Below are 22,493 nucleotides of genomic sequence, written 5' to 3'. Positions count from 1 at the left end.
AATATATTCTGCTGCTTCTCCTGAGTACGGGGATACCACATATGTGGGACTTTTTGGGAGCCTAGCCGCGTACGGCACCCCGAAAACCAATCACTGCCTTCAGGATTCCTAAGGGTGCAAATTTTTGATTTCACTCCTCACTACCTATCACAGTTTCGAAGGCCATAAAATGCCAAAATAGCACAAAACCCCCCCAAATGACCCCATTTTGGAAAGTAGACACCCCAAGCTATTTACTGAGAGGCATATTGAGTCCATGAAATATTTTATATTTTGCCACAAGTTGCAGGAATATTACAATTTTCTTTTTTTTTTTGCACAAAGTTGTCACTAAATGATATATTGCTCACACATGCTATGGGCATAAGTGGAATTACACCCCAAAATAAATTCTACTGCTTCTCCCGAGTACGGGATACCACATGTGGGGGACTTTTTGGGAGCCTAGCCGCGTACGGGACCCCGAAAACCAAGCACTGCCTTCAGGATTTAAATATAAAACGCTACCAAAAAAAACTGTTAGCGATTGCAGGGATCAGGCCTGACTCTGCAAATGCTGCAGTTATGTGTTTAGTGTTTTGTAAGTGACAGTGATCAATCGATACTGCACTTGGGTGAGCTGGGCGGAGGGGCAAAACGCAGGTGCTAGCAGGTGTCTGGGCTGATCCCGCTAACAATGCATTTTTTTGGAACCTTAAACTGCTGGGGACGCTAGTATAGATCTGATCAGATATTGATCTGTTCAGATTCTGTACCACTACGGGAGGTGTATGCTTTGCGCATGGGTGTTAGCGGTACTGGCACTAACCTAGCACTGCCTGGGGCGACGCAGACCCTAACCCTAAAACCTAATTGATATCACCCGCTGGGTGATCAGGGGGTTAAACCTTTATTGGGTAATAAATGGTGGGTGCCCTGATGCTATAAAAAGCAAACTAACTAACCAGAGTCACCCGTAACACTTATACGGTGATCACTGGTGAAAGGGTTAACTAGGGGCAATCAGGGGGTTAAAATCTTTATCAGGTAGTATATGGGGGTCCCTGACGCTATATAAAAACCTGACGGGAACCTAAATAACTAACTGGCTAACCAGTGTCACCAGTGACACTTATACGGTGATCGCTGGTGAAAGGGCTAACTCTAGGGGCAATCAGGGGGTTAAAACCTTTATTAGGTAGTATATGGGGGTACCTAACGCTATAAAAACCAGGAGGAAGCCATTGGGTGGAGATCAAATAAGTGTCTAAAAAGTGTCACGCTTGTATAAAAATTGTCCACGTAAAAGTTGTGATAGGGCATTTAATGGGTTAACTGGGGGACAATCAGGGGGTTAAAATGTACCTATCTGTAGTTTAACTGTGTCTGTGTGGTGCTCACTATGACCGATCTCTTCTCATACTGGAACCGAAAAGACCTACAACAGGTCCCCAACTGGGCAGCAGGCAGCGGCAGATTTCCAACTCTCTTCCCCAATGTCACTTGTCTTTGCAGGGAATTCACCAGCCTCAGACACAACCCCACCTTAAACGGATGATTCAAGGCGCACACCGGCCTTTTGAAACTTCCACAGCTGCTCCGTGCATAAGCCTGGCCACAGGTCCATATTGAAGATAAGTGGCTTCTGTTCACTTGGTGTGAGCTGGGTGAGTATCTCGTTGCAGTGCCCACAGCGGATCCAGCCACTGCAATAGTAGACACAGTCGCTCCACCCCTTCGATCATCCCGAGAGCGAATCCCCCTCGACGCTCCAGCCTAACACCAGTGTCCACCAGTGTCAGCTCCTGCAGATCAGGCAACCAAGTCAGCATTGGGTACACACGTGCACCTTCCACCATCTTGCTCCTCTCTTTCAGTTATAGCAGGGCACTCTTGGTCTCCTCTGGGGCGTAGCTCCACCTCCAAGCTTCCAGACTGGTTGGAGCCCTCAGATCCAATAGAGCCGGCCATTTCCCGTGTGCTCCGCTGTAACCCCTTGTTAACTGTACTGAAGTTTGCAGACACAACAATGATGATGATACACTGGCACTTGCAGAACTTGTCTGGAAATGTCGCTTGGCACCGATTGTGGCAGCAAGCATTTACCCTGGTTTCCAGGAGCAACAGCAACATCTATAACATTCATCATATTGTAGTTAGCAGGTTTAGGACAGTCAACATCAGCTGTAGTTGGGCAACTGATAGAACCCCTCCTGCAGGTCCCCACTGGCTTACCCCGATTACCATGGGCAACAGCATTTTTGTGCACTCTTTACTCCACTTCCACTGACGGGCACGAGTAGAGGAGAGCTGATCAGCAGATACTTTGAAAACATGGCTAACAAGCAAACTGAACCGAAACCACCAGTTTACTTATGTAGCTTAAATCAAGAGGAAGATTTGACTCAGTTTTCATCAATTCTGTTGGCTAGGTTTATCAAGCTTTTTTTTTTATTGTTGTCAGCTGATGAGATTTTTGGCTTGTTCCTGCTTTTCACTGTAAAAAAGTTGAACAGATTTTACAGTTTAATAGTCTTAGCCTATATACCTATTATACAAGTTTAAGAATTTTTTTTGAAGGACCATACTTTATTTGTTTTGCACCTTAATGAAAGTGTATGCAAGTTATGGTATAAAGTTTAAATGTTGATTGTTTAAGTATAGGCATAGCAACATTAGTGTTAGGACAGTAGTGTGAGGTATTGTTGCAACTAGGCACATACATTTTGTAACAGGTGTAATGGTAACATGTACTGGGCCTCTCACAAAGCTGTGTGAAAGGACAAGGATGCCATGTTATTCAGAATTCACCCATGACAGTTTGTCATACAAGTTGGTGAATAGCAGCAGTGACCCCCTTTTATTCATCCCCCCAGGAAACAAATGATACAATACACACACTGATAGCTAATGCCAGAACCTCATTATCAGATCAGGACGGGAGCAGACCCTCTCATGCCTATTAGCCAAATTTACACTTTATTCTGGAAACCCTAAGAAAGCTGTCTGACTTGCCCTCTTGAGTGATTAGAGCATTACAGTGGTTGTAAACCGCTAAAGAATAATAAAAAAACAAACAAAAAAAAGACAGTGGCATAATGTGCTAGTATGCACTGGGTTCGCGGTCTCCGGTGCTGTGAGGGGCCGGAGCAGTGATGATGTCACTCCTGTGCATGCATGCAAGAGCCACTGTTTCTGGAACGGGCTCTGAAGGTCCGGCACTGTAAGCCGGACCTTCAGAGTGCTAGCGCCGATGATGTCATCAGCTACATGCACTCTGAATATCTCCTAAATGGTGCCAGTTTAGGAGATATTCACAGTACCTACAAGTAAAGCCTTATTATAAGCTTACCTGTTGATACAAGTAATGTAAAAGAGTTTATATCCATTTTAACAGGTACTTGGTCATAAATACCTTAGCTGAAGTAGCAATCCACATTGCTGGCCTTTTCCTCTGGGTAGAATCTATAATCCCAGTTTATTTCATAACTCATGAATTAATAAGAGTACAGACAGAATAAGGACATATTTACCTCCCTTAAATTGTAACATTTTTAATCCAAACACCCCTATAATAGGCAATATGGGGAGCCAACGAGACAGAACAACCTAGGTAAAGTAAATCTACGAAACCTGCCATATTCATATCGATTTCAAAGCTTATTTCATGCTGGACAATAATATGCATGTTAGCAAACTGTAACCTGTAGGTATTCAGTGATATTGATACTTATAGAAAACTGTACCTGGGACACAGTCATAAACACAGTGACATTCCAGGGCCCACTCCTCATCCACTTAATTGGTCAGATGGTCTCTGTCAACACCCCCCTCGATACCAAAGAAAAGTGGACTGTAACCACATTGGACATCTCTCGTGTAACCTCAAACCAAGGAATATCTGTCAAGTTGTATGAGAGGCAATATACAGTATCACCTTGCTCATTGACTAAAGTCTGCTGAAACAAGGACTTGCAAGTATTTTTCATTTTCAACTCCTTTTTGTTTCTCTGTTGCATTATTGTTTCTTTGTAATACCCTTTTCCTGTAAATATTTTATTTGCACCATTTTTTTACCTCTTCATTATTAAACCATATTTTGAAAAGGGTTAAAACTGTCTCTAATGCCTAATTCAAACTCAAAGGGGGTTATTTACTAAAGAAAAATCCACTTTGCACTGAAAGTCCACTTAGGTCCTGATGGGTTTACTTCCTCTTTGTCTCCCTGCAAAGGTAAAGCATAATGGGCTACTATGCATCGCATAGTAGCCCATTGTGTGTCACTTACCTGACACAGGAGCCAGTGATGTCACCGCTGTCCCCTGTAGTCCGGAGCCTCCATCTTCTTCTGGGTATCGTTGCTCCAGCCACTCACAGTGCCGGAGCAGCGTTGACGTCACTCCCGACATGCGCATGGGAGCCGCCACTAATGGCAAATCGCTGTTAGCAGCGGCATGCCGCTAACAACAATAGCGCGCCTGCTCGCCGCTGTCTACAGCGCATGCGCCGTAGACAGCTGTGACTGTCTTTTAGTAAATATCTCCTAAACTGTGTAGGTTTAGGAGGTATTTACTTGGACCTACAGGTAAGCCTTAATCTAGGCTTACCTGTAGGTCAAAGTGGTTTGTAAGGGTTTACAACCACTATAAGGAAGACATTCTTGGGAGAAGCAAAGAGTTCCATGTTGAAGAAAAACAGAGTTCAAGGCAAGATCATGGAGGGGATTGTCCGGGGAGCTGTCCAGCATTCCAGGTGGCTCAGCATGGATAAGACACTACCAGACACAGCAGAGCTTGTGGATTCAGACCTGGTTCCTGACAATAATGCAGAGTATCCCTTGGCTCAAATGCTGGTATGCCAAATGTCACTGCAAAAAAACACTCATTGCATATGCCTTTTTAGTGCCTACCTGGGCAATTTTATCAAGCTTGTCATTTGGGGAGGAGCACTCTTTTGCAAAGTCTTGGACCCAGTTCTACTGTCAGTCTTGAACCCCCAAAGACTCCAAACCTGTGAACAAGTCCTTCTTGCAATTAGGGGACACCTCTTTTTCTCAAAGTAAGAGGATGTCTTTTGGCATTTGCAACTACTTGGTCTGTAGGCATCATGGTCAATTGGGTGAAGGATGTAGTGTTCAGAGATCTCAAGCTAGAATTTCAAGCTCTACCTCCACCTTGCTTCATATTGTCAAGCCTGCCAACATCCCTCTGCTCCATGCTGCTTTGACACAACTCTTCTCTAAAGCCGGCCATAACATGTTTGAATCTCTACTAGTTCAGCAGGGACCAGCCAAGATTGAAACCATCTATGGGCAGGCTGATTGTACCCAAGTTAACTCATCAATCATCTTGGGTACAACTAACATATCGAATTTTTGGCATGCGATTATTGCCAGCAGCTATATCCGCATTTGGGCAACCCCTTCTCAGCATTGTTAGCCCTTCTGTCATTAGCTCTCAGTCCTTCCCAGCACCCCTCTCTATTGCTTTGGGCCTTGACCTTGAAAGAAATACTCATATCATTCCTATGGATCAAGTAGTCCCTGGTGTGACCCACCAATCTCTTCAGGTGTATGGGATGGTCTTTTCCCCTCTCCTAGGGGACTCCACTTGCCGGGTTGTCCCCATACCTACGACTTCAGTCTGGCTTCCCAGTACAGATAGTTCCCTCTTTATCAGGGGACCCTGCTATGGGGCAATGTCCTGGATTGGACATCACATAGGTACTGCAATGCCTTTACCTCCAGGAGGGTGTGGTCCTCCCTGCAACATGACAAATAATTGGCATGTACGATGTATGTCACAATGAGTACTATTCTTGGCTACACTGTCCTTTTCAAAGACAGCACATTTGCATTTAGCTATGCTCAACCGGTAGTCTCCACACCAAAGGGAGAGGTTAATATCCCATATCCTCATATTCTATATATCATCATATCCTCATCACTTATGCGGCAAGCAGAAACTATTGCTGGAGGGCTCTGCATTTTCAGCAAGTGGAACAGACTGGATCCCTGTTGAAGGTATCCCTTGTTGGGGATGGAGTACATCTAGAGCCTGAGACGTAAACGCCAGGTATTATGTCCTCCTTCTAGGGCTGATCTGCAACCTCTTGAGAAAGATTCTCCAAATACTTTTTCTTGTTCTGCCTCTGTTTGAGTGCATGTTCTCAGCAAAAAAGGAAACCTTTCTTGTTCCTGCTTGAAGAGTAGGGATGAGCCGAACACCCCCTGGTTCGGTTTGCACCTGAACTTTCGAACGGACCGAAAATTCGTACGAACTTTAGAACCCCATTAAAGTCTAGGGGACTCTAATGTTTGAAATCCAAAGTGCTCATTTTAATGGCTAATATGCAAGATATTGTCCTAAAAAGGGTTTGGGTACCCGGCTCCTGCCCCATGGGACATGGATCAATGCCAATTTTTTTTTTTAAAACGGCTGTTTTTTCGGGAGCACTGATTTTAATGACGATTAAAGTGAAAAGCGAAATATTCCTTTAAATATCATGCCTGGGGGGTGTCTATAGTATGCCTGTGAAGTGGCACGTGTTTTCCGTGTGTCTTGTACGGATATTAAGGGGAACACCATACCCAAATAAAAAAAAATAAAGGAGTGAGGCCCCCAGACCCTATATACTCAGAACAGCGTTACACAGGCAGTGTAAACAAGACAGGGACTGTGTAGGTTTGTTGTGTTAAGTAGAATCCGTTTGTAATTTTGAACTGGTACATTTTTAAAGTAGCTCCAGTCAAAAAATCTATTTTTAAGCTTTCTGGAAAACATAGGGAAGGGTTATCACTCCTGTATAATTTTTTTTGTCCGTCTTTTTTCATCTCCCTTCCTGTTGTCTCCTTCCGTTTGCAAGCAGGAGACATTTGTAAGTCGGATGTTTGAAAGTAGGTGCCTGCCCTATATGCTCTGCAGAAATGTGGGCCTAAGGTGTTGGTGTTGCCACAACACTGTAAGCCCTCAAAGTGACTCTTGGTGGGGGCTGGAGCGCCCTGCTGTGAACAATTATATCCAGAATTATAATTACATGCCATTGTTGAACAGTGGTAGAAAAATTGGGCCTTTGGTGGTTGTGGTGGAGGTGCTAGTGCCACAACACTATAAGTCCTCACAGTTACTCTCAGTGGATGCAGGAACGGGCCCTGCTGTGAAATATTATATCAAGAATTGTAATTACATGCCCCTGTTAAACAGGGGCTGAAAAATTGGGGCTTAGGCACTGGTGCCACGACACTGCAACCTCTCCCAGATACTCTAGTCGGAGTGCAGGAATGAGCCCTGCTGCAAAGTATTGCATCAAAAATTGTAATTACATGCCCCTGTTAAACAGGGGCTGAAAAATTGGGCCTTAGGCACTGGTGCTTGTGCCACGACACTGCAACCTCTCCCAGATACTCTAGTTGGAATGCAGGAATGAGCCCTGCTGCAAAGCATTGCATCAAAAATTGTAATTACATGCCCCTGTTAAACAGGGGCTGAAAAATTGGGCCTTAGCCACTGGTGGCGCCACCCAGAACCAAAAATGTTCTTCCGAGCTATCTGCAGGATCATCGAGGAGGAAGAGGATAGTCAGTCAACATAACAGGACAGTCACTCAGCATCAGCATAGGCAGTCTTTAAGGGACGTGACATTTCAAAAAAAATTATTCGGTTTCATCAGCTTCAGGTGCTTGGTAGCTGGTGGTGATCCAAGACTGATTCATCTTTATGAAGGTCAGTCGATCAACCTAGTCGGTGGACAGGCGCACCTTGTGATCGGTTACAAAGCCTCCAGCAGCACTGAAGGTGTGTTCCGAAAGAACGCTGGATGCAGGACAGACCAGTAGCTCAATTTCATACTGTGCAAGCTCTGGCCAGTGATCCATCCTCAAGACCCAGTAAGCCAGAGGATTGTCGGTGGGAAAGGTGTCCAAGTCTGACTGTGCCCCTAGGTATTCCTGCACCATGTAAATCAGACGCTGGCGATGGTTGCTGGAACCGATCATACCTTGGGGCTGCGGACTAAAAAATTGTCCGAATTCATCGGTCAGACGGCCACCTTCTCCACAGCTCCTTCTGTGACTGACTGAAGCCTCAGCAACACGTTGTCCAGGACTAGGAGTTTGTAACTTCCCAGTCTCTGGGAACGCGTTGCACAGACCTTTCTGCAAGGCCTCCCATAGATGTCTCATCCTCTGCTCCCTCTGCGACGGCAAGATAAAGTCTGCAACCTTACCCTTGTACCATGGATCAAGGAGAGTGGCCAACCAGTAATGGTCCCTCTCCTTGATCCGAAGAATACAAGGATCCTTTCACAGGCTTTGCAGGATCAGGGAGACCATGCAGCATAGGTTAGCTGAGGCATTCGGTCCGGAGTCCTCTGGGTCACTAAGGACAACATGATCCACAGCCACCTCCTCCCAGCCACGTACAAGTCCACGGGTTTCTTGGGACTGTAATGCCACGTACACACGACAGGACTTAAGTCCGGCAGACTTTCAACGGAGTTCTGACGGAGTTCTGACAGAGTTCTGACGGACTTTCCGAATGAACGGACTTGGCCACACACAATCACACCAAAGTCCGACGGATTCGAACGTGATGACGTATGACTGGACTAGAATGAGGAAGTTCATAGCCAGTAGCCAATAGCTGCCCTAGCGTCGGTTTTAGTCCGTCAGACTAGCACACACACGAGTGGATTTCTGGGTCCGGCAGAGTTCTGTCAGAAAAATTTGAAACATGTTCCATTTCTAAAGTCTGTCAGACTTTTGCAAATCAAAAGTCCGCTGCAGCCCACACACGTTCGAATAGTCTGCCGGAATCATTCCGTCAGACTTTTGATGTTGAAAAGTCTGGTCGTGTGTACGGGGCATTAATCATCCCTAAAAGACTGCTGCTGATGATGCTCAGTGCCAGGCTCCACCTCCATGCTGACACAATCCTCCTCCTCCTCCTCTTCCTTGTCCTCTTCCTGTGTGATGGGTGGGACAGCAGGAACACTGTCTGGATAAAGGGGGCCTTGAAAGGCAAGGAAGTCCTCCTCTTCCTGCCTCTGTTCTGCCTAAAGTGCCCTGCCCATTATTTCAAGCAGCGTATGCTCCAACAGGTGGACAAAAGGTACAGTGTCACTGATGCATGCACTGCCACTGCTCACCATCCTCGTGGCCTACTCAAATGGTGACAGGACAGTGCATGCATCCCTGATCATGCCCCCCTGTCCTGGTGAAAAAAAAAACTGAGCTCCCCTGACCCTGTCCTGGTGCCGTAGTCGCACAGGTACTCATTGATGGCCCTCTGCTGTTTTTTTTTTTTTTAGCAAATCAGATTGGAGGTAGGCGGGTGTAAAAGAAGACAAATCTGTTTAAATCTGCCTTTTCATAGAGGTGAATGGAGGGTCCAATTGAGTTGGACTGATTGTGTGAAAGGGGCCTTTCACACTAATGCAGTGCAGTGCACCCGTGTCTTTCCTGCGGGTTAGCTACACTTTGCCATAGACTTCTATTATATCCTGCAGGTGTGGTGCCCTTTCTGAAGGCACACCAAACCCACAGGTAATAACAGAAGTCTATGCCTCAGTGCAGGTAACCTGAAGGTGCACTGCACCTGCGGATCAGTCTGAAAGCAGCCGGTAACCACTGCGCAAATATGCCCATATATACAGTGAAATTTTAGTAATAAACTGACCTTTAATAAGTCTTCCATTCAGGTATCGCTTGCCTTTGCTGTCCCCGGCAGAGTGAATTTGGTATCACTCCGACTGTGGTAAGAGACGGCGCTATACAGGAAGCATCAGCTTATACAGCTCTACTCCACAGCTGCTTGCTTTGCCGGCTTCATTAACAACACAGATGCTCTGGGCTTGCCAATCTGCCATTCCATGGAAGGAGGTCACGAGCCACATCAGGGGGCTCCGCGGGCCACATGTGGCCCCCGGGCCACTGGTTGGGCACCCCTGATCGATACCATTAAAGTGGTAGTAAACCGCTGCATTTATAAAAAAAAAATCCCAAAATCCATTATGAAAAACCTTAGAACAAAAGCCTCCATCGGTGTACAGTCACTGCTTCCAAATTCACCCGGTCTTTCTTCCGGGTTCTCAGGCTGCAGCTGCTTGAATGACTGAGCCGCAATTATGTCATTGCAACAGGACAGCACAGCACTTTGAAGCCATGGCACAGGTATGCTGTTCCTTCAGAGCGCATGCGTCGGTGAGGTCACTGGCTGCCAGAGTGAATATCTCTTAAACAGTGCATGCTTTGGAGATATTCATTTTACCTACAGCAGGCATGTCCAAAGTCCAGCCTGTGGGCCGCAAGCGGCCCTTGTTCCAGTTTGATGTGGCCCCCACAGTGCGAAGAGCCAATCACAGGCACTGTGACTATTCCCGATCTCTGCATCTGCGGACTGCATTATTTTTATTATTGGCGGTGGCAATGTGCACTGTTGGCTTCCTTGCGGGCTTGGGCACATAGACTTGTGAACACGGCCAACCACATGCCCTGGCTCATACTAAGAATGAGCGTGGCACTCGGAATTTGTAAAGGCTAAAGAAGATAGATATATTAACAGCATAAAAAACATAACACGCTCGAGCTTTGGGGGCCACAGATGTATATACTTGGGGGGCCACATCAAACCGGAATGCGGTTCCTTTCCTTTTTAGAGATACAGAGAGAGAGAGATAGATAGATAGATAGATAGATAGATAGATAGATAGATAGATAGATAGATAGATAGATAGAGCCTGAGCTCATTGTTACCCTGAGCGGAGAAGAGAAGATATACAGTATATATTATATATCATTATATATCATTATATATTGTCATCAATGTTATGAAATGAATGGTATGCCATTTGCAATAAACTTTGCATAAAATATTTAATTTGCATTTAATTTTAATGGTTCAAAAAATGTCAGGCAAAATGGTCGGCCCTCACGCATGTTCACTTCATGAAATCTGGCCCTCTTTGAAAAAAAGTTTGGACACCCCTGACCTACAGGTAAGCTTTATTATAACCTTACCCGCAGATAAAAATCACAGAGTGGAGTTTACTACCACTTTACTTGGTGGCAACAAATTGCCACAAAGCATAACCAGAGAATTTTGTTGCTGCCACAGAGCAGCTTGTGCAACATGGCGCCAATGTGGACAGATTATTGCTGTGGCTTTCTTTGTTACTTGATTCTGAGCTGACACTCTTGGCTCCGGTGTGATTCTGCAGTCACAGGTAGCTTTGCATAATAAATATTTTAACTTGTTACACAGTGGAAGATTATGTGTATTTTTTTTTAGAATGAACAGAATGTCATCTGACCTATGTAAATCATAGTGCTATCATGGTATGCTGTGAATTGCAGTTCCACAATTAAGCGGATAGCCATCAATTGCTTCCTTTCGTGCTGCAATGTATTTTGACTTTGTAAATAGTGAGGACAACTAATTACTGCAGCATAAATCTAATATTAGGGGCAAAACAATAGAATGGTATCGCCTGCAGCTTGTAAGGTATAACTAATATATGAAAGAGGCCTTATCGAAATTCTGTGCTTCTAATTTCAGGTTGTAAGAATCTTCTTAGTTGCTAAGGGCATAGACTGAGTCACAGAACTCCAAGGAGACGAGCAGCTAGTAGGCCTATTTAATATAGTATGATGAGCGAGACTGTATTATAAAACTACATATGATGACTTCATTTTGTCAGCGCTTTGTATCATTTATTACATTTGTTAACCCATGCAATCGTTTCAGTGCCCTAAAGACAGACTGTTAAATGTCAATGTTTATGCAGACCTAACTTTATTCTTTATAGTGTATATTTCATTTCATTAATTAATAGTAGACCATATCTATTAATGCGATTAAATAAAACAGAGCTTGACACAGTGTGTTCTTGTTACCAGCCAGTGAGAAATACGTAATGAATTTTTATGTAATAACAAGGTGTAAGAATCAGTGATGTGCCGCTATTCCTACTGCAGCTACTCTTGTGATTCCCACACTGTATAGCTAAGATGATGTCTCTGTTATTCACTTTTGCATCTTCTGTGTTTCCTGCCTGCTCTTCAGACTATGGAAGACCATCAGCACAATGCCGTGATCCTTCCTGTGTCATCCTCTTCCTAAAAGCTGCCTAAAAAACATTAGGTACCCAGTGCCCAAATACACGTTAAATTGGAAATTGTGTTCAAAACAAACAAAATAACCTAGCGGCGGGGAAAGTCCCACACTTTGTCTGATTTCTGTGCAAAGGATCATGGGAAGATAATATAAACCTAGATTTCAGGTAATTATATCAGCTTAAAACCTTTGCACACAGTCTGTATTAAAATATTCTCCTGTAACAGGCTATATCTGTGCTACTGGATCCATAATTGGCTCCAGGGGTATAATAGAATGATTTGCATAGCCCCGCCCACTATTCTAAACTGGAGAATGAACCCCTTTATTTTAGATGTGTGTTGGAAGAGAGAATGGTCTTTTGTTATAAGAAGGCTATGCTGTGCTAAGCAATTACACTGTCACGGTTTTGAAAAATGGAAACATACTGAACCGAGCTCAAGAAATTAAAGCTGAACTCCAGCCAGGAGGCATAAAATAGTATTAACAAAGTGCTTTTTTAAATTTCTTTCACTATTTTTTCGCCCCCAAAACCGTCCCTCGTGTCTTCTCTGTAACTGACGGGTTGTGCAACCAGGTGCCGTTGTTTACTTCATTTAGAAATGGCTTCCTGTCATGTTTCCTCTTCTGGAGAGGTTATAGCGATAATAAACACAAAAACAAAAATGTAATATACAACAGATTACTAATCTTGAGATGTGGTGGCTGCATTCGTTTTCTTTTTTTAGTTTTTTTCCACCTCTGTTTTCACCTGGTGATCTGGCCAGTAACACACATCCTGTTTTAGAGTGCCCCCACTCTGGATGAAGGAGCACAGAGGTACCTTTGGATGGCAGCGTTGTCTGCTGAATGAATGTAATGGCTAGAATGGCCTCAGTAGCGGTGCTGACCGGTCCACCAGGATATACAACAACGCCATACACTCTGCAATACTGTAACCACTTAAGGACCGCCTCCTGTACATATACGTCGGCACTTTGAAGAGGGATATCTCGGTAACAGCAGCAGCTGCTGCCACAACCTAGGTATCCCTCTTTACAGGAGGCGGTCCTGTGTCCGATAACGGTGGTCTCCACGGCAGGTTCACCACGAGATCACCGTTATCGGTGGCGGGAGAGGTGCCACCCCTCTCCCGCGCCCTTTGCCGCTTACCGGAGCCGTCGGTAGTGGCGGAGGCGATCGGGTCCTATCGATGGCTGGGTATGGATGGCGCAAATACGGTGTGAAAAAAAGTATTACAATGACCGCCATTTTATTCTCTAGGTTGTTAGAAAAAAATATATATAATGTTTGGGGTTCTAAGTAATTTTCTAGCAAAAAAAACTGTATTAAACATGTAAACACCAAATCTGAAAAAGAGGCGTGGTCCTTAAATGGTTAAGGAGATGCCAGCCCCTGTGATTTTCAGTCTTGTGTCTGCTGCTTAAACCCGACTGCTTCACTATACACATGATGCTAATTAGCGCTTTACCTGGTTACCTCCGAGGAGTTTGTGGTTGGCAAATGTAGGCCATTTTATTAAAGCCCAAGTCTAGGAAAAAGTAAAAAGTAAAAAGTATATGTAGCACCCTCTTGTGTGTTCTGTTTCAATATGTTTATTGGAAAGTTGAATAAACAGGAATAAACAAGAGTCTACAATCTGCTCCTTGTGCGCCCTCGCACCTCTTGTGTGTTCTAGAAGTTGGTACGTTAGGATTTAGGCCCCATACACATGGGCCAAATGTCAGGAATAGGCGATTAAAAAATAAATAAAAAGGTCCAACATTCGGCCTATGTGTATGTCAGTCTGTCGAAAGTTCATGCTGGAAAAACCTGCAGCCACCCGACTTCCGATCAGCGCTCTTGGCCAATGGCAAAAAGCGATGATCGGAGTGTTTGGGCCCTATCAGAACACAACATCTCAGCGGGGGTGATCACTGGTTAGTACAGTGGCTCCGACTGAAGCTGTTTGACCAAAACTGTCTAACCGGGGCTGCATGAAAAAAACTGTATTGTGTACCCGGCTTTAGAGTAGGTAAAATACAGTTTGGCTCAGAGCTAACCCTGCGCCATGGATTCTGGCTCAAGTTTCAGTAAGGTTCAGGGTTGGGTGACTCATCTTCGCAGCTCTCTGGTGCCCCCCCCCCGGTCTAGAAAGTTGGAGAATCTCCTAGAATTAGTGGGAGGAGGTTAGGAGGAGCTGCAATGACTATTCATGGAGCCTCAGCCAGTCCTCAGAAGTAGGCTTGAAGGGGGCTGAGACCACTCCAAAAAAAGACATGGGCCATGCCAGCAAGGGCAGGTGAGTGTAAGATGGAGATACAGTGTTGAGGAGGCTGTCGGTGGCCCTCAGGGGTACCCCCTAGACTGGAGGGGAGGTGTCCTGCCTTGGGCCAGAACTCGGGTGCTGGAAGGATCCTGCCAAAACACATGGGAGGAAATCTTTCCTTAAAGTGATAGTAGAGTCTTTTTTTTTTTTATAACAAACATTATATTTACCTCGTCTGTGCAGTTGGTTTTGCACAGAGCAGCCTGGATCCTCCTCTTCTCGGGTCCCTCTTTGCTGCTCCTAGACCCTCCCTCCTTTGAGTGCCCCTCAGCCAGCAGCTTGCACCCAGGCCAAGTCAGAGCTCCGTGTATCAATTCAGATACAGAGCCTCAACCTGCTCCACCTCTTTCTCCCCTGATTGGCTGACTGACTTTGATTGACAGCTGCAGGAGCCAATGGTGCCGCTGCTCTGTCTCAGCCAATCGGGAGAAGTGTCCTGGAGGGATGAGGGGATTGCGGACATTGTCGGAGAGAGAAAGGGCTCAGGTAGGTAATTAGGGGGTACTGGGGGGGGGGGGGGGGCTGCTACAAGCAGAAGGTTTTTTATCTTAACCACTTCAGCCCCGGAAGAATTTACCCCCTTCCTGACCAGAGCCACTTTTTGCGATTCGGCACTGCGTCGCTTTAACTGACAATTGTGCAGTCGTGCGACATGGCTCCCAAACAAAATTGGCGTCCTTTTTTTTCCCCACAAATAGAGCTTTCTTTTGGTGGTATTTGATCACCTCTGTGGCTTTTTATGATTTTGCACTATAAACAAAAGACTAGCAACAATTTTCGAAAAAATTGCATTATTTTTTACTTTTTTCTAAAATAAATATCCCCCAAAAATATCTAAAAAAAAAATTTTCCCCTCAGTTTAGGGCGATACGTATTCTTCTACATATTTTTGGTAAAAAAAAAATCAAATCGCAATAAGCGTTTATTGATTGGTTTCCGCAAAAGTTATAGCGTCTACAAAATAGGGAATAGTTTTATGGCATTTTTATTGATATCTCAGCAGGCACTTAGACACCTAGACACCTTACTGCCCAAGCCAATTTTCAGCTTTCAGCACTGTAGCAATTTGAATGATGACAATTGCATGGGCATACAACACTGTACCCCAACAAATTTTTTATCAATTTGTTCCCACAAATAGAGCTTTCTTTTGGTGGTATTTGATCACCCCTGCAATTTTTATTTTTTGCGCAACAAATAAAAAAAGACAGAAAATTTGGAAAAAGAACAAGTTTTTCTTTGTTTCTGTTAAATTTTATTGTAAATAAGTACGTTTTCTTCTTCAATGACGGGCACTGATATGGCTGCACTGACGGGCACTGATAAGGCAGCACTGATGGGCACCAATGAGTTCGCACTGATGAGGTGGCACTGATGGGTACTCATAGGTGGCACTGATGGGCACTCATAGGTGGCACTGATGGGCACTCATAGGCAGCACTGATGGGCACTCGGTGGCACTGATGGGTACTTATGGGTGGCACTGATGGGTACTTATGGGTGGCACTGATAGGTGGCACTGATGGGCACTGATAGGTGGGCACTGCTGGACAGTCATCAGTGTCATCAGTGGCACTGATGACACTGATGGGTGGCATTGCTGGGCATCACTGATTTCATTTGTTACATGATGGTGCCAGTCAGTGCCCATTTTTGGGCGCTGATTGGCACAGATTGGACATTCATTTGCACATGTGGATGGCCAGGGGTACATACGTGGCCATCCACATGATGCCCCCTTCCCTGGTGGTCCTGGCGGCATCCTGGTGGTCTAGTGTGGGCATCTGAGAGGGGGGCTGCGCTGATAAACAATCAGCACAGACCCCCCTGTCATGAGAGCTGCCGATCTGACAGACGTGAGTGAGGAAAAGCCGATTAACGGCTTTTCCTGTTTACATCGTGATCAGCCGGACACGGTTGATCACGTGGTAAAGAGCCTCTGCCGGGGGCTCTTTACCGAGATCAGTGTAAAATCTAAAATCTAAAATCTAAAATCTGATTGGGAGCCAGTCAGATTATTCTGCAGTGATTCAGATGGAGCAAGCAAGTTGTGCAGGAGGAAAGTAAAGGAGACTGTATATAGCTGTATATAGCAAGATGTCCTTGAAGTTGTTGCTGAAGTCAAGTGAGCATCCCATAACCTCCTATCCCTATCCAAATATTAATTCTCAAATTAATAACAAAAACAAAGTCATGGACTGTTCTCTGACTCTGGGTGCTTGTGAAGATTCGGTGTGCCTGGCTGTGCAGGAGTGGGGGATCCAAGCTCATCAGCAGTCCCTACAAGGTGTGCTATATATATCTTACAGTGGGGCTGCTCTGCACTGAAAGTGTTAAATGTTCATTTAGGTTTAGGGACCAGGAAAAGCAGTTTTACTTACCCAATCCTCTGCTTCCCTGTTAGATAGTGCTCCGCTATGCTCTTGCGATGTGCTTAAGTCTAATGCAGGGATGTAGGCCCTGAATTGGTTGTGGTGACATCAGAGGGTATCCAAGTACTGGAGAACAGGGTAGAAGTGGCTGCAGGGACTGGTCTTGCAGCACAGAGGGGCCTGTAGGAACGGAGGAGTCAGGTAAGTAAAACAGTTTTTTTTCTAGCCCGCTAGGCATAAACTACCATTTAACCCATTGCTGTGCAGGGGCAGCCTCACTGCAAGTGGAGGATTTATACTTTTGGCAGAGTTCAGCTTTAAACTTGGGGTCTTCAAATAGGATCGCCCATGTCAGACAATAGTGATGGGGCGTGGTATGACAGTGGCACCTGATTGTACTACTCCAGAGGGAAGCAGGCAACCCACCACCCCGACAATATTGACCCCTTCTTCTTGGCAGGATTCCCCCTGCAACAGATACCAAAGTATAAAGGGCCAGGTTAGGACATGGGTGTATGGGCCAAGACACTGCAGGACCTGATCCATTCATCTGGAATCCTGCCTACTCAGCAGACACAACTGGCCTATAATGATTTAAAAATCAAAAAACATGTTATACCTGCTCTGTGTAATGGTTTTGCACAGAGCAGCCCATATGCTCTGTTTCTCGGGTCCCCTGCTGGCGCTCCTGGCCCCTCCCTCCTGTTAAGTGCCCCCACAGAAAACAGCTTGCTATGGGGGCACCTGAGCCAAGCCACAGCTCCCTGTGTCCATTCAGACACGAAGCCGCAACCCAGGCCCCACCTCTTTTCTCTCCTCAATGGCTGAGTGACTTTGATTGTCAGCAGTGGGAGCCAATGGCACCATGCTGCTGTTTCAGCCAATGAGGAGGGACACTGCTGCAACATCGCTGGATCGAGATGGGGCTCAGGTAAGAATTAGGGGAGCTGAGGGGGCTGCTGCACACAGAAGGTTTTTTATCTTAATGCATAGAATGCATTAAGATAAGAAACCTTCTGCCTTTACAACTAATTTAAGTCTGCACCTCCCAGAGGAAGATCAGGATTCCTTTGACAAGATATTTAAAGCGGACCTTCAGTAATTTTTTCAACTTTCCATCTATTAAATCTTCTGCCCTTGTTGTTTTAACTTTGGATAGTAAAAATTTTTTTTTCTGCCACTAAATATCTTTTACAACCCACTTCCTGTTTCTTGTCTGGTTAAAAAGCCTAGGGTTATGGCATCATGGGCAGCTCTCTCGCTCTCACTCTCCAGAGAGTTTGCCAGGAAGGGAGGGGGGATGAGTCATAAGAGGGCAACGAGAGCTGCAGGGCTGCAGAGCTGGAGGTGTGCCTCTGTGTAAATCCAGGACGTGAACATGCAGCAGCCTTAAGCTGCCCACAGTTAAAATGGTTGCACCCAGACTTAGTGGAGGGAGATTTCTGCAGCATATTTGGCAAGTACAAAATCACAGTATATAAAATAATATGAAAAGTGGTTGGAGGGAAGCTTCAGAATGGCAAAGATGTTTTTATTATAAATTATGTGAGCAGATTGCAGTTCCTCTTTAAAGCTGAACTCTTAAAAAAACATTTTTTAGTCATTTGCTATGTAAAAATAATCTACATCTAATGACCTGTGTCTCATGTGCAGATTCTCCTGCATTGGGTAAAACTCTTATTTTCATTCAACCATTACACTACTATAAGCACCAAATTTCCAGCCCTGAAACTTACAGATTAGGCTCTAGTAGAGTGATGGTAGTGGCTTGCCCACTTTGTCTGTTCATGGAATACAAGGCATTTTGTGAATGAATGAGGTGAGGGAGGGCATATGACTGCCACACCCTCCCTTTGTCCATTCATGGAATGCCTTGTATTGAAAATAAGAAATTTACTCAACACAGCAGCATCTACACATGGGACACCCACGCTTTTTTCTACACAGCAAAAGTTAAAAAAAATATATCATTTCTAGCATTCAGTTCTAACTGCTAATAGCCAAACATTAGGGGACCTTAGAGCTCACTTCATCAGCAGAAGGCGGAGAATGGGAGAATCTATTCCACAATATGCACTGGAACTTCAAGGCATAGCATGGGAGAGGCTGAGTAGGGTGGCCTGGCTGGGGTGATGCAGACAGATAGCTGAAGGAACATTCTGTAGATGAGCTGCTGTCCAGCAAGATCATAGAAACCTTTCTAGAGAGTAAGGAGATGCCCTGGGTGTGTGGGCGGGACTTACCAACCTCAGGGGCAGACAAGGTCATCATTCTTGTGGTGTTGAGGCTTTTAAACTGGGCCACATTCAGAGAGACTGCTCCAACCATACAAAGTAAAAGCTGTTAAATTAGTATGTCCTACTACAAGGAGTCAACAGATGCAGTTAAGACTGAATTCTATCTCTACTACCTCAACTAAGTTCTGGCCATTGTGCCCACAGAAGAACTTGAACACACTACAACTTCCTAGATATGGGAGTGTAATAGCCTTTCTGAAGTCCAACACTTTCTTAAAGACTGGTCAGGGGTGGAACTATAAGAGTACTAGAGACAGAGATATCTACACTGTAAAACCCTCAAACCCATGAGATCTAGAGAAAGGCTGAAGGACCCACATAGATGACCATCAGAGGTTCAATTGTTGCTGCTTCTTGCTTTTCCATCATTACTTCTAAGGCCGCGTACACACGGGCGGACTGTCTGACGGACTTGGTCCGCTGAAACGTGTTTCAGTGGACAGTCCGCTCGTGTGTGGGCTTCAGCTGACTTTTTCAGAGGACAGTCTGGCGGACTAAGTCTTTCGGAATTTCCGTAATATTGTCCGTCCAAACTTGGTTTCAGCGGACAGTCCGCTCGTGAGTAGGCAAGTTGGACGGACTAAGTATGGCGCATTCTCAGAAAGGATTTACACGGCCGAAGGTTGCATTGCAGTGTATTGGACGTCGTATTTCTAGTCCCGTCGTACGTGCTGTACACGTCATCGCGCAAGCTTTCAGCGGACTGTCTGTTCATCGTGTGTGGTCAAGTCCGTTCATTTAAAAGTAGGACGGACTGTCTGTCGGATTGTCTGACGGACTTAGTTGGACGGATAGTCCGCCCGTGTGTACGCGGCCTAAGACTCCCAGGAAAAACTATGCATCCTGACAATAATACATAGCCCAATGGTCACCCAGCTCAGGTCCATGCTACCACTCTGGGGCCTGAGGACAGAGACTGGTACCTCACATCTTGGAAGATGGAGCCCATGCTCAACACCTTAAGCTCTCCTAGAGATATAAGTTTAGGAAACCACTGTGTGCCTTGAGCAGAATGAACTTGAATGGTCTGCAAACTTACCATGGACAGTGAGTTAAAGTGGGGTGGCATATAGCAGAGTGCCTGCACATGTCCAGGGAATAATTGCAAACAGGCAGCAGAGCCAGAGCCTAATAGCACACAACTTCTCCAAAAGACCCAGCTACTAAGGGAGTCTCCCCAGTTACTACCAGAGTACTCTAGATCCAGTGGGGTGGCACTGTTCACCTGTCTTACTAGAACTACCCTGGACTTCACTGTAAGGGATGATCTTAATGAAGATAATTGCAAGTAGTAATGTTCTGTACTATTTTACTGAAATAGTGATTCTCTTATCTCTCTGTTGTTATAGGGTCTCACAGAGACTAAGCTAGGCAGCCACATAATACCCTGATTGAGTAACAAAGATATTGCCGTGAAGAGTTTTGTTTCTGTAGTTTTCATAATTTTGAAGCATATGCATGTTATTTTGTCATCCAGAGCTTGTTGTGCCTTATATATTCTAACTTTGCACTAGTTTAGTAAACTGCAATTTACAGTTACTCTCTGATCAATTGTCTGATTACCCATTCTGTTAAATATACTGTACATAACTAAAATAAATGCAATTTTTTGAGCTCTTCTTTAAGCTAGTCCTTGAAATAAGACTTCAGTTTCATATGTGTGCTGAACAGTTAAACAAACATATGCATCTTCAAGCATGCTCACATTGCAGTGGACAGAGAGTGTGTAGGTGGCATTATCTCAGTGAAACCATAGTGATTGGAAAAATTAAACCAAATCAACCTGCTATTCCCCGAGAACAATTGGCTGGAGATTTTGTATTGTATTCATGAATACATTATGGGTAGCTTAAATCAAATCTCTCACGTCATATACACCGACCAATTAACCATCTCCTAAAAGAAGCATCACAGTGTGGATGAACATAACTTTAGTTAGAAGAACATCAGTTTCTGAGCAAATTCTCTTAAATGCTTGACTTTGCTCATGGTTCCCTCTATTTCCATCATACCAGATCCCTATTTTGACACGTCTCATTTGGTGGTTGGCAGCTGCCGAGGATTATGAGATGACCTGGGATGAAGGGTTATGCAAGCAGGACCTATTAACTTAGCCACCCTGTCACTATAGTAAACCACCCCCTATAGAAAAAAAATAGTAAATGTTTACCTTTTCTGCTGTCTTCTTCAGTACCGAATTCCACTCCATTGATGAGATACCCCCCCCCCCCCCCCCCAAAAAAAAAAGTCCACTAGGGCATTGACATTTACAGGAGTGTGAAAATCAAACATGATATTTTGCTTTGCATTAAAAAAAAAACAAGTTTGCTTTAAGATACTGATTTACTAAAGTGTGACACGGGGTGATATACAGTAAAGTGCATTTGAATTCACGTTAAAGATACAATCCTGTATGGGAAAAGTTTCATGTTTTTCAATTTCCTGCACAAAAGTGAGTCACATTTTAGTAAATCGGGCCCAAAGTCTTCATCCTCCAGAATTTTGGCTGCTTTCTGTGCACACAATTGCTATTTGCATGTTATGAAGTAAAGCTCTCTAGTGGGGGAAACTATGAAAAATGGTCCAATATGTCTGACCAAAATGACTGTCCAGTGATAGCGTATCCTAGATGACCACTTTATCTTAAATCATTTTTTTAATTGGTGAGTTACATGCTTTTTATTTGTACAATATAGATGTTTGCAATCTGTTTTATTCTGTCTCTATGCAAATATAGATCAGACTGCGGTGAATGTTAGTGTATCTGTTAGATGAGACACAGAGCTAATGGCAGTGAATGCTGCAGGTGGGTGGACGCTCAGTTGCCCCCACACAGCTCCTGCTGCATGACATGAGATGCTAGGTGCAGAACATTCCTCACTGTGATAGTGGACTGCAGGGGATAAACAGGCCTGCAGTGCGGGAGAGAGAGAGAGAGACAGAGCACAAGGGGAGAGGGAGGAGGGAGATAAACGGAGAAGGAGGGGGATAGATACAGAAAGGGAGGGTGGGGGAGTAAAAAAAAAGAAGGATAGAAGCAAAGAAGAAAGAGAAAGGAGAGAGAAAGGACAGAGGCACAGGGGGCGACATTGGGGCTTATTAGGTGGGATTTAAGATATGGGGGAGGGTGGGAGACACAGTGATAGAATTGGACATGTTAGATTTAAATAGACTGCAGTAAAAAGAATTTAACCTCTTGTGGGAAATTTATCATCAACTATTACACTATAGTTGTTTTTTTTTCTTGCTTTCAAGGGTTAATAGATATTGCCATCTTCTAGGAGCCAATATATCAGAGACAGGGTTTTCTACAGTGCTTGGTTGCCATAGATAGTTTGGTAGGAAATTAGGACCTGACATTTTTTTCTTCTTCTGTACGGTCTGTTTTGACAAATACTTACCGTCCTTTAAGGTTTTCTTGGTTTTC

Source organism: Lithobates pipiens, unplaced genomic scaffold (assembly GCF_037356315.1).
Source record: "Lithobates pipiens isolate NorthernLeopardFrog02 unplaced genomic scaffold, aLitPip1_a1.2 Scaffold_23, whole genome shotgun sequence".
Taxonomy (NCBI): Eukaryota; Metazoa; Chordata; class Amphibia; order Anura; family Ranidae; genus Lithobates; species Lithobates pipiens.
This window is presented reverse-complemented; position numbering follows the sequence as displayed.